The sequence below is a fragment of the Somniosus microcephalus genome, chromosome 12 (genome assembly GCF_052327205.1).
Source record: "Somniosus microcephalus isolate GS21.2 chromosome 12, FLI_Smic_1.0, whole genome shotgun sequence".
Taxonomy (NCBI): Eukaryota; Metazoa; Chordata; class Chondrichthyes; order Squaliformes; family Somniosidae; genus Somniosus; species Somniosus microcephalus.
The window spans coordinates 87,797,558-87,809,617 of NC_140998.1; the positions used below are offsets into that span (position 1 = coordinate 87,797,558).

The window sequence follows — 12,060 nt, forward strand, 5'->3', positions numbered from 1 at the left end:
GAAGAGAGAGCGACGGGGAAGAGAGAGCGACGGGGGGGAAGAGAGAGCGACTGCGGGGAGGGGAAGAGAGCGACGGGGAGGGGAAGAGAGCGACGGGGGGGGAAGAGAGAGCGACGGGGGGGGAAGAGAGAGAGCGACTGGGGGGGGGAAGAGAGAGCGACTGGGGGGGGAAGAGAGAGCGACTGCGGGGGGGGGGAAAGAGAGCGACTGCGGGGGGGGGGAAGAGAGAGCGACTGCGGGGAGGGGAAGAGAGAGCGACTGGGGGGGGAAGAGAGAGCGACTGTGGGGGGGGAAGAGAGCGACTGCGGGGGGGGGGAAGAGAGAGAGCGACTGGGGGGGAAAGAGAGCGACACGGGGGGGGGGGGGAAGAGAGAGAGAGCGATGGTGGGGGGGGAAGAGAGAGCGACTGCGGGGGGGGGGAAGAGAGAGAGCGACTGGGGGGGAAAGAGAGCGACACGGGGGGGGAAGAGAGAGAGAGCGATGGTGGGGGGGGAAGAGAGAGCGACTGGGGGGGGCGTCAATCGTCCCGTCACTCGACTCTAGGAGGGCCCGTCCGCACGCGCCAGGAACCCGCCCCCGCCACGCAGCGATTGGTCGACCGTACGATTGGTCGACCTCGACATCACTCTATGCTAATGAGCGGATAATGAGCAGAATGTTGAACGTTTTTTGGATACCGCTGGCGCAATTTTTGTCTCGCCGAAACGTAAATACGCTTATGACAGTTCTGGAATCGACAGCTTTCTTTCGATGTAACACGTGTAGGTACGCTCTAACTTTCGAGTTTATACAATGCAGACAGATCGACCGCTTTATATATATACTAGCTGGGGGAGCCCGGCTTTGCCAGGGCTGTTTTGGGCCGGGCGGTTAAAATCGAGTCCCAGGCTTTGGGGCCTGTCTCTGTCCCTGTGTGAATCTGCTGCCGGGTAACATTTCTACCTTTTTTTAATAGCTTCAAAGATGAAAGTGAAAGTACTTATAAAACGTTTTTGGTAAATGTTATGTTATTTTTAAAAGAGATGCTAACTTTTTCGAAGCTGGATTAGCAGATTTTGAGCTGGAAGTAGTGAAGCAATGGCTGCCCGATGCCTGAGTTGAAAAGCATTAGTCCCGCCCACAGATGCAGCGATTGGCCAAACATCAGGCGACTGAACTGTAGGATTGGTCAATCGTGATGGCACAGGATTGGTCGACCTTGACGTCAGTCAATCAGTGCTATTAGCAGATAATGAGTTTAATTTTGAAGGTTTTTTGCATAACGCGCGAACAATTTTCGTCCGACCGAAAAGTAAAATACGCTTATGACGGTTCTGGAATCGTAAGCTTTCTTTCGATGTAACACACGTGTAGGTACGCTCTATAACTTTCGAGTTTATTCAATACAGACAGACAGACGGAATGACAGACAGAAGAACCGCCTTATAGATATCGATAGATTCTTATTATTATTATTATTATTAATAATTCTTAATTTAATCCAGCTGCCTTTTTTTTCCCCCAAAGTGTCTGATATCTATCCATTGCAGAGTAGTTTTTTTTGTTGTTTAAAGCTGTATTTGACACTTTGGTTCTATCCTCCTTGCACTGTAAGGCGTGTTATAGCTTTTTCTCATTCATGTAGTTCATGAGGCAAATAAGTAAGGTAGTTTGAACACTCAGTTCATAGTACATTCTGACACTCTGTTACAACATGCCTGTTGTTTCAAAGTAGAGATAATTCAAAAAATTATGCTGAGCTTAAAATAGAATGGAAAATGTTTTTTGTGCTGGTTCCAATTTGTAGTGGAAAATTGTTTTTTAACTTGACTTTAGAACACTAAGATACAGTAGGTGGCTGTGAGCAGAAAATACACTAAAGTGGTGCTGACAAGTATAACCATCAGTCAATTTGATTGCTACAAACTGGTGTTATAACAAATGATTCTTGTGACCCAGTTGTTGGTTCCAGTGAGCATAGCATGTCAGTGGTTAAGTTTAGATGGAGAAATTACTTGATTCAATATTGGCATTTTACTATGCTTCTTAGACTCTCTTGTGATAGAAACGATGCACTTTTAGTCTAACCTTAATAGGTCAAATTCATAATACTGCATAACTCAGCATAAAAAACCTTGTGCAACTGCAATAATTTAAAAACCCTTCTTTGGCTGGCTGAATCAAAAGATGCATTCATGACAAATGTTCGACTCTTGAGACCTGTGTTGCTGACTGGTGAAGATGTGAGGAAGGTTCAGTCTGGAGACATCAAGAGAAAACATGATTTATTGTGACTCGGATATCATTGCTGCTTGGATTTCTGCAGGGCAATCTTGTTGCACCAAAGAGTGTTCCATGCCCTCTATTTCTCATATAATGAGAATGGATGTATATACATGGTGGCTTGTGGGGTGGGTGGGGTGGGCGGACAGAAAGAGGGGAAGTGCCAAAAGTAACAGTGATGCTTGATCACAAAGACAGTTTGATGAAGCAAGAAGGAGAGGGCCCTTGGTTCTTTTATTCTGCTGGCTCTTTCATTGTGGCTTAAGAGCAATTGTCTGGTTTTTGAAATGAAAAGCGTAGCTCAACACGGAATATAATGACCATCTTTTAAATTGTTTTATTTAAATACATCTTGTCCTCAAAGTAAAATATGAAATATAAGCCAGTTCTGGTTTTTATTAAACCACTTTTACTGTTGCTAAGGTGCTGTTTTTTGAAGGACATTCAAATTGGTTTTGGGACGGGGGATTGTTAATGAGACTTTTCTTTATGATGCCATAGGAAAGATTCTGCACACATGAACTTTTTGGGTTAGCTATTAGTCATTCCTTGTCAGTTCATATTTCTTGTATGTTTAACTAATTTTGAGCTGCTTTCAATTTTTGCAAAATAACAACAGAAAACGCTGGAAAAACTCAGCAGGCCAGGCAACATCCGTGGAGAGAGAAACAGAGTTAATATTTCAGGTCGATGATTTTTGCATGTTTGCAAATATAAAATGGGCACAATTGTGTTGATATTTTTAATCTGCAGAATTGTAAAAGTCTAATGTGTTGCCTATTAATTTGGGTTTTAAGGGTTTCAGTACCTGAATATTCTGAAAGGAATATTAATGAATTTGTTCACCATAAACTTCAAGTGTTTTTACTTCAGCTTCACAAGTATGTACTTTCTTCTATGTAGCAACTCGCCTTTTCCCACAGTTGACCCAAGTTTGGTTTGGTTGCACTTCCATTATTACTTAAGTAACTAGCACATCAGACTGGTTGTCCCCTCCCTATCTCTAACCTCCTCCAGCCCTACGAGCCTCTGAGAGATCTCTGCTCTTTCTGGCCTCTTGCGCATCCCTGATTTTCATCGCACCACCATTGGCGGCCATGCCTGCAACTGCTTGGGCCCCAGGCTCTGAAATGTCCTCCCTAAACCTCTTTCCCTCTCTACCTCTCCCCCCTCTTTTAAGACACTCCTTAAAACCTACCTCTCACCTGTCCTAATATCTCTGTGGCTTGGTGTCAAATTGTGTTTGATAATGCTCCTGTGAAGTGCCTTGGGACATTTTATTATGTTAAAGGCACTATATAAACGCAAGTTGTTGTTGTCCAGGATGTGGCGTATAGTTTCTGATATTTACTGTGGTCTTGCTCCTGTGGTCTTCCTGCTGCTGAAACTTACTGACCTGCCAGTGCCGCTCAAATTCAGGCCCAACACTCACCTGCTGCTGTTAAAAGTCTTCCATGATTCTCAAAGCAGTACTTGTCATGGAGACTTTTCTCTTTGGTTTTGCATCATGCGAGGTTTTGCAGTGTAATTGCTGCTGGACCAATCAAAAAGCAGAGAGAAAGTTTACAGCCATACATTTTATATTTTACGTTTTGAAACTATCCACACACAAGGGTTAGGTTGTGTTTCTGTACAACTTAACGTTTTCTCCAATGGAACTGTCAATGGAGACTGATCAAAATGTGGTGTTGCAATACTGTAGTAGGTGGAGGACTCTGTTCTCTGAGAGGATGTTTTCATAGTAAGAAAGCAACTCCAAATTTGTCCCTGCCATGCGCTTTTCATGAGATGTACAGGAAACTTTTTTTTATCCGGCACGGACGGGACCGACGTGGTGCCGGTTCATCAAAAATTCTGGATAACCGAGCGCTATAGTAAAAGATATGGAGCTGAGAGCTCCATATAAAGCAACAAGCCCTGTACAGCTTCAAAACAATGGCCACAAGTTGCAAGCGTCTCTGTAGCTTAGCAACAGCTGCAGCCACACCCTTGCACAGCAACAAATGGAGGAAGGCACGTAATAAAAGTTACCTGAACCTACTCCTGAATTTTGCCGGTTAACCGAGATTTCCGGTTATTTAGGTGCTGGTAAATCGAAAGTTTCCTGTACTTTAGAAATTGTACTTACAAACTGAGTAATGCAACATAAATTCCCATGTTTCAATAGACTAATGCAGTTTACTTCTAATAAGATGGAGTAGTTTTTTGGCATAGAGAAATCCATTCATTAACTCTGCATTATAACCTGGTAAATGCATCAGAACTTTATTTCTAGCATAAATGTGCTTTAAATAGTATGTTTGACGTTTCCTCTACTTTGTTTGTCTAGCCTAAGGAAAATTGGAATATGTTAAACTGTTCAGTTTATGCTGACGTTAAGTAAAATACACCTTTTTCATAAATGATTCCAACTGCCGTTCTCCCTGGTTTGCATACACTTGTTAATATCCTGACCTTCCAATGCCAGTATACTTCTGGAATATGCCAGAAAGGCAGACTGGTTTGGATTTGTGGAAGTCTGTGCAGCCTAGTGCAGTTCAATTTTGGCTAAGAACTGATAAAGATTATGACAGACCTTGGTAGATTTTGATGAGCAGTTTTTTAAAAGAAAACAATAAAAGTTGTTCTAACTGTATAACAGCATCTTAACTATTTTGTTACAAGGACACGGTGGCTTCTTGTGTTGGATTGTAGAGTGACTCAGCTTATTAATAAGAACAAACAGTTTGAAGCGGAGCCTCATTTACTCCTACTGATCAAACCCTATTGGGACCAAGGTCTCATTCCATATCTCTCGACATTCCCTTCATAAACTAATTTGCAAGAAAATGCCTCACAAATATTTAATTGTGTTGAAATAATTGTTTTTAAACTATTTGTGGGTACTGATCCTAGTGTTTCAAATGAAAAGTACGAGCTTCAGTTGGAGCTTGGACGACTGGTTATTCAATTTTTAATACAATTTTTGAAATATTTCTCTTGCTTCACAGATCTGATGAAATGGAACGATCTTGGTTGTGTTGGTGGGGATTTTAATTTTTAAGAGATAGAGGACAGTTAAAGCTTGTAGCCACTGTATTGTACATTTAAAGCTGAAACCTGCAACATAAGTTGCATTTTACACTTCTAGGTTTTTTGAACTTTGGGGTTTTAGTTGCAGTTTTGACAGTATCAATTCCCCTTGGAAACAAATTTTATGGGCCGAGCTTGTTTTGATAGAATGAACCTTGTTGGCTAAACAGACCTTCGATTTTATGGAATTAGTATTTTAACTGAATTAGCTAGCTTGAGAAAATTGCTCCATTTTGATTATGGGCAGTTTTGAGTCAGCAGGCAAGAGAACTCGCATGGCCACTTCTCCTGACTCTCCGTCTCCCATAACCAGCTTGCAACTTCTGTCTGTTTTTCTGTTTCTTCCTCCTCCCTGCATGTCTTGATTGGTAGGGATTAGCTGGAACAAGTGTGATTTGGGAAATTATTTTTTAAAAATGACAATGCCTGGTCATATACTATGTATGATTTGAATATTTCTTTGCTCCCTTTGAACAATCCTTGCGTGATTGCCATAGTACGCAAAGGGAGTGGGTGCGGGGAGAGGAGAGAAGAAAGAGAAATTAATGTAGAACGACGGGACGTGGCAGTCAAACCTTGACATGCAATATTCGGGAATGGAGGCTACGTTACTGTTTAGTGACAAGAACTTCAAGGCCCAGACTATGCTCTGACGTAGCCAATTTGGAGCCTTGGTGGAGTTTGAAGATTTTACTATCTCTTGTTATATTAGACTTTCCCCCCATGATATCTAAATTTTGAAAACAAAATTCTACTGTAAAGAAGCTGCTGATAGTGTTCTATACTGCTGGGGAGAGTGGTTGATAAACTTGTGTCTTAACGAGGATGATTGGTGTGACTTGTTACATCAACAGATATAGGCCATCATGTGATACCATTACTTTTGCACTGAGGTGAAAGACTCTTTCAAAATTCGAGTGTTCTATTTTGGCTACACTGTAAAAGACCTACAAAATATCAAGCAGATTCTCTTACGATAGCAAAATACTGCAGATGTTGGAAATCCGAAATAACAACAGAAAATGCTGGAAAAACTCAGCAAGTCAGGCAACATCCGTGGAGAGAAATTTGAGTTGACGTTTCGGGTTTGACCCTTCTTCAAAACTGGCAGAACTTCTTCAAGGTAGGCATTCCTAGAAGAGGTGTGGCAGTGAACCAAACACTAGTACGATAGCAAAATACTGCAGATGTTGGAAATCCGAAATAACAACAGAAAATGCTGGAAAAACTCAGCAAGTCAGGCAACATCCGTGGAGAGAAATTTGAGTTGACGTTTCGGGTTTAACTGGAAATTAATAGTTTTTCACTGTAGAAAGTCATTGCAGTTATTTGTGAAGGAGCACAGCTCAGGAATATAATATTGATGGACTTTGAAGTTGTGGACGCAACTTGGCCTCTTATCTGTAATAAGCTGACTGTATTCTGTAATGGGTGGGGGAGTTAGGAGAGAGCGAGAAAGAAACATGAAAGGCAATTGTTTGGCATCAGGGGTTGTGTTTGTACTCGTGGTGCTGACTTCCTATATATGTGTTCTGGTAAAAACAGCTCTTTGGAACCACTGGCTTTAGTAAATCCCAGTATCTTAGTTTTGTGTTGCAGAGACTGTACAAGATCTATGAGTCAGAAGCTCATACAGAAAGCTCCTCACAGATCCAGCCAGCTTATATCAACATAGAACATACGAAATTGATGGCCAGGAAAAGACCAGCTGGTCCATCCAGCCTGCCCCACACCGTGATGGCTCGAGCATCATGACTAAACACTTCCTTTACAGTCCCGCAGCTTGCTTTGCTTTCTCTTGTGCTGCCATTTTGATTTTCTTGCTCACCTTCATTTTTGATGTTTGTGCCTTTGCTGCTGGTTGTTAATTTTTAGCTACCTTTGGGTCACCATTATATCTAGAGCTGTGCAACAGCCCTCCTGGACTCCTCATGGAAGATTTTTGCCTTGCACTGTCTCTTGGAAGTTCAGTGATGTCAACATGAGCGAACTGTTTTTTTACTTTTGGATATCAATGTGTATGGATGTGAGCTGAGGAATTATTTAAAGTTCCAGAAATTTAAGCTGGACTCTGTAATGTTTTCTCTGTAATGCACAAGATTTCACAAGGGGAGAATTTACTGGGTCTGGAAGGAAAATTGGTCAAGTTCCTTTACCTGTCTACATTCTGACCTCTCAGATTTTCCGATATTTGCTGCACCCAGTCGATTTACCGCACCTGGGCGCAGTCCCAGGAAAAGCTCCCCATATTTATGCATAATTGGTTTGTGGGGCTGGAACCGCATGTTATTGGCTGTCACCTTTTATGCTGAGAAATTCTTGTTCAGTGTAGAATTTAAGATCATAGTATTGTGCTATTAAATAGATTTTAAAACCGGGAATTAAATTTAGTTTTTTTTAAATAAGTAGTTGATGCTGTAAATTTGAAATAATGTACTTTAGTTTTGACCATTTATCCAGATCTCTTTACTGCATGTTATTCCTGAATTCTGTGTCTATAAATATAAATGCTGCTTTTAATGATTGCTGCTGGTGACCGTGCACATGCTTTGCTTCAGTTCACTTGAACAGCTGCAGAGGGGTGAACTGAGGTAAAAAGTAATGGAACTGGAAGAGCATTATGTATATCTGTACCTACACACTTACTTAAAAATGGATCCTGCCACCAGTTTCTGCACAGCAACCATTGGGATGGGGTGGGGGAAAAGCAATTGTGTAGGATTGCAAATTGACTTTGGAAGGGTGAATAGGAGCCATGTTTCCTCTTGCCTGCTGACTTTAAAAAATAAAAAAAAATGGGTGGTTTTGAGCTGAGCAGGAAACTGACAGACTCTTCATATTCTCAGAAGCTACTGATTATTTGCTACTCCTGAGCGTTAGTGCTGTTGTCTTATCAACCATTTATGTGGCTATCCCTGCAAAAGGTAAAAAGGTTGAGGGCAAGTGAAACTGTGGGACACGGTTCGAAACAGGAGAAAGGCCAGTGTAGATTGTCCTCAAAAGGGAGGAGGAGCTTGATCAGAACAGATTTGTTCCCTCGGTGAGTATCGTGTCTGGGAAATGGGGATTGAGGAGATGGCTACAGAATCAGTGCACTTTAGATTCCAGTCAGAAACAAAGGGGAGGGATATCAAGGAGCATAACAGTAATGGTAGATGAAGACAAGAATATATGCAGATGTGACCATAACCACCAGGTATGTTGCCTTAGGTGTGAGAGGGTGAATGAATTCAAATTGCAGGTGGTTGATCTGATGGACTGTAGGGAAAAGCCTTTCTTTGTGATCCACTTCGGAGCAAATGACATCGGCAGGTAATGTCGGGTATGGAAAAGGTTTATGGAGTCATAGTAGACGGAAACAGTAGCATAGTTGTTATGTTACTGGACTAGTAATCCAGAGGCCTGGACTAATGACTCAGAGACGTGAGTTCAAATCTCACCACAGCAGCTGGGGAATTTTAATTCAGTTAATTAAATAAATCTGGAATAAAAAGCTAGAATCAATAATGGTGACCATGAAACTATCTGATTGTTGTAAAAACCCATCTGGTTCACTAATGTCCATTAGGGAAGGAAATCTGTCATCCTTACCCTGTCTGGCCTATATGTGACTCCAGACCCGCAGCAATGTGGTTGACTCTTAACTGCCCTCTGAAATGGCCTAGCAAGCCACTCAGTTGTACACAACCACTACGAAAAACAATAATAAGAATAAAACCAGACGGACCACCCGGCATCGACCTCGGCACTGGCTTCAGACATGACAATGGCACACCCAGCCCAGTCGACCCTGCAGTGTCCTCCTCACTAACATCTGGGGACTTGTGCCAGAATTGGAAGAGCTGTCCCACAGACTAGCCAAGCAACAGCCTGACATAGTCATACTCACAGAATCATACCTTTCAGCCAATGACCCGGTTCCTCCATCACCATCCCTGGGTATGACCTGTTGCACTGGCAGGACAGAACCACCAGAGGTGGCAGCACACTGGTATACAGTCAGGAGGGAGTGGCCCTGGGAGTCCTCAACATTGACTCTGGATCCCATGAAGTCTCACAGCTTCAGGTCAATCATAGGCAAGGAAACCTCCTGCTGATTACCACCTACTGCCCTCCCTCACCTGATGAATCAGTACTCCTCCATGTTGAACAGCACTTGGAAGAAGCACTGAGAGTAGCAAGGGCACAGAATGTACTCTGGGTGGGGGACTTCAATGTCCATCACCAAGAGTGGCTTGGTAGCACAACTACTGACCGAGCTGGTTGAGTACTGAAGGACATAGCTGCCAGATTAGGACTGCGGCAAGTGATGAGAGAACTAACGCAAGTGGAAAAACCTACTTGACCTCGTCCTCACCAATCTACCTGTCGCAGATGCATCTGTCCATGACAGCATTGGTAGCAGTGACCATCGCACAGTCCAGGAAATCTCATCTTCACACTGAGGACACCCTCCATCATGTTGTGTGGTACTACCATTGTGCTAAATGGGATAGATTCAGAACAGATCTAGCAGCTCAAAACTGGGCATCCATGAGGCACAGCAGAATTGTATTCCACTTCAATCTGTAACCTCATGGCCTGACATATCCCTCACTCTACCATTGCCATCAAGCTAGGGGACCAACCCTGGTTCAATAAGGAGTGCAGAAGAGCATGCCAGGAGCAGCACCAGGTGTACCAAAAATGAGGTGCCAACTTGGGGAAGCTGCAACACAGGATTACATGCATGCTAAACAGCAGAAGCAGCATGCTATAGCGAGAGCTAAGTGATCCCACAATCAACAAATCAGATCAAAGCTCTGCAGTCCTGCCACATCCAGTCGTGAATGGTGGTGGACATTTAAACAACTAACTGGAGGAGGAGGCTCCCTGAATATCCCCATCCTCAAAGATGCCGGAGACCAGCACACGAGTGCGAAAGACAAGGCTGAAGTGTTTGGAAACATCTTCAGCCAGAAGTGCCGAGTGGATGATCCATATCGGCCTTCTCCTGAGGTCCCCACCATCACAGAAGCCAGTCTGCAGCCAATTCGATTCACTCCACGTGATATCAAGAAATGGCTGAACGCACTGGATACAGCCAAGGATATGGGCCCTGACAACATCCTGGCTGTCATGCCAAAGCCTTGTGCTCCAGAACTAGCCGCGCCTCTAGCCAAGCTGTTCCATTACAGCTACAACACTGGCATCTATCCGACAATGTGGAAAACTGCCCAGGTATGTCCTGTCCACAGAAAGCAGGACAAATCCAATCCGGCCAATTGCCGTAGATTGAGTCTTCTCAATCATCAGCAAAGTGGTGGAAAGTGTCGTCGACAGTGCTATCAAGCGGCACTTAATCACCAATAACCTGCTTACCGATGCTTAGTTTGGGTTCTGCCAGGACCTCTCTGCTCCAGACCTCATTACAGCCTAGGTCCAAACATGGACAAAAGAACTGAATTCCAGAGGTGAGGTGAGAGTGACTGCCATTGACATCAAGGAGCCCTGGTAAAATTGAAGTCAATGGGAATCGGGGAAAACGCTGCACTGGCTGGAGTCCTACCTAGCACAAAGGAAGATGGTTGTAGTTGTTGGAGGTCAATCATCTCCGCCCCAGAACATCACTGCAGGAGTTCCACAAGGCAGTGTCCTAGGCCCAACCATCTTCAGCTGCTTCATCAATGACCTTCCCTCCACCATAAGGTCAGAAGTGGGGGTGTTTGCTGATGATTGCACAGTGTTCAGTTCCATTCGCAACTCCTCATAATGAAGCAGTCCATGCCCGAATGCAGCAAGACCTGGACGACGTTCAGGCTTGGGCTGATAAATGGCAGGGAACATTCGCGCCACAAGTGCCAGGCAATGACTATCTCCAACAAGCGAGAGTCTAACCACTGATCCTTGACATTCAACAGCATTACCATCACTGAATCCCCCACCATCAATATCCTGGGGGGTCACTATTGACCAGAAACTTAAATGGACCAGCCACATAAATACTGTGGCAACAAGAGCAGATCAAAGGCTGGATATTCTGCAGTGAGTGTCTCTCCTCCTGACTCCCCAAAGCCTTTCCACCATCTACAAGGCACAAGTCAGGAGTGGGATGGAATACTCTCCACTTGCCTGGATGAGTGCAGCTCCAACAACACTCGAAGCTCAACACCATCCAGGACAACACTGCCCACTTGATTGGCACCCCATTCACCACCTTAAACATCCACTCCCTACACTACCGGCCCACTGTGGTTGCAGTGTGTACCATCTACAAGATGCACAACAGCAACTCACCAAGGCTTCTTCGGCAGCATCTCCCAAATCCGCGACCTCTGCCACCTAGAAGGACAAGGGCAGCAGGCGCATGGGAACACCACCACCTCCAAGTTCCCCTCCAATACACACACCATCCTGACTTAGAAGTATATCACCGTCCCTTCATCGTCGCTGGGTCAAAATCCTGGAACTCCCTCCCTAACAGCACTGTGGGAGTACCTTCACGAGGATTGCAGCGGTTCAAGGCGTCTCACCACCACCTTCTCAGGCATTTAGGGATGGGCAATAAATGCTGCCCTTGCCAGCGACGCCCACATCCCAGAAACGAATAAAAAAAAAAAAATTAAAAAAAATAGAGATCTCATGATATAAGCCAACATCTGTCAAATACCTAAGGACGTTTGCTTGGAATAAAAAGAGAAATGGAGTGTAGATTAAAGGAAATAATTCTGCAATTATAAATAGCAA

At 43.9% G+C, this 12,060-nt stretch overlaps 1 protein-coding gene across 1 annotated transcript in view; it reads left to right on the plus strand.

Moving 5' to 3' along the window:
- Positions 1 to 12,060, plus strand: part of daam1a (dishevelled associated activator of morphogenesis 1a) — a 265,075-nt gene that overhangs the window by 20,422 nt on the left and 232,593 nt on the right. The gene's annotated exons all lie outside the window — the stretch shown is intronic.